Source organism: Myotis davidii, unplaced genomic scaffold (genome assembly GCF_000327345.1).
Source record: "Myotis davidii unplaced genomic scaffold, ASM32734v1 scaffold221, whole genome shotgun sequence".
In the NCBI taxonomy this organism is placed as follows: domain Eukaryota; kingdom Metazoa; phylum Chordata; class Mammalia; order Chiroptera; family Vespertilionidae; genus Myotis; species Myotis davidii.
In genome coordinates, this window is record NW_006293349.1 from 3746464 (window position 1) to 3748033 (window position 1570).

The following is a 1570-nucleotide window of genomic DNA, read 5'->3' on the forward strand; positions in this document are numbered from 1 at the left end:
GGTGTTCCTTTTCATGAGTATGCTATTACTTTGATTCCTGTCAAATTTTAGTGACTGGTAACATGAAGTAGTAATAAAAGGCCTCTAAATAAACTGCAATTGCCTTAACATTTTCTTTTTTAAATGTGATTAAGTGCTTTACACAATAGCTCTTTCAACGTTTTTCTGGTTAAGGAGCAGATAGAGCCCTGGCTGGTTTTGCTCTGTGGTTAGAGGTCAGGCCCCTAGAGTGAAGGGGTGAGGTACCTCGATCCGGCCGGGATGGGGGTGCTTACAGGAGGCAACCACATGGATGTTTCTCTCTCTCTCTGTCTCTCCCTCCCTCCCTTCCTCTCTCTCTCAAATCAAAAGCATGCCCTCAGGTGAGGATTAGAAGGAAGTGACACCGGATAAGAGGGGTGAGAAGCTGCAAGATCAGGCGACACCGATGGCCGAGCATCACAGCTGGATACGGGGTCGGGGCATATGGCAGGCTCCATCCCCAGTGTAGGGTGTGCAGGAGGCAGAGGATCCATGATTCTCTCTCATCATTGCTGCTTCTATGTCTTTCTTGCTCTCTGAAATCAATAAAAGTATATTAAAAAATATGTACTTATCACTCAGGTGTGGATTAACAACAGCAACAAAAAAAAAGAGCAGATAGAACTTAAACATGGCAAGACCGTGACATGCCACACCCTGTAGGGACAGCCAGCTCTCCTAATTAAGAATCTGCTGCAATAGTGTAAGACTCATTAGCTTTCTATGGTAAACCTGGTGATCAGTTCATGACGCGCCTGACATACACCCTTCCTGTTTCGTAAAAATCACCCCACTAACCTTTTGGGGGAAATCTATATTTAAACCTACTTGTTCCAAGAAACCATCTTTGGCCTTGCCGGTGTGGCCCAGTGGGTACAGCGTCGACCTGCGTACAGAAGAGTCCCGGGTTCGAATGGGGTCAAGGGCACAGGCCCGGGTTGCGGGCTCCATCCCCAGTCGGGGGCGCGCAGGAGGCAGCCGATCCACGGTGCTCTCTCATCACTGAGGTTTCTCCATCTCCCTCTCCCTTCCTCTCTGAGATCAATAAAAAATATTAAAAAGTTCATCTTAAAAAAAACAACAACTCTAAAAATATGTTTTAGAGCGTTGAGCGGAGTGACTGCAGGCTCAGAGGGACACTCAGGGGTCACGACCCCGGCCGCCCCGCCGCAGGTCCAAAAGGGCAGGCGGCCCCGGTGGGACCCGAACTCGCAGGCTCCCATTGGGAAGGGACGAGGCGGCTTTTAACACAGAAAAGCATCTTTCTCTCGAGCTGCTGCCCATTAATGATTTTTGGAGATACGGGTGCACATTCTTCTTTTTTTTTTTAAGGCATTTGGGACCCGGAGAGCAGCCGCCTTCTGGGACTGCCCCTCGCCCTCCGCCCGGCCGTCCACATGGCCGCGCCGCACAACAGCGGACTGGACTCATTTTTTCCAAAACACTTCACATCTGGGCAGTCGCCAGCCATGGAAACTGCCAGCGTCTGGGAGAGGGACCAGGCTCGTCGGGGGCTGCCCTCGCGGGGCCGCCCCCCTCGGAGGGAGCC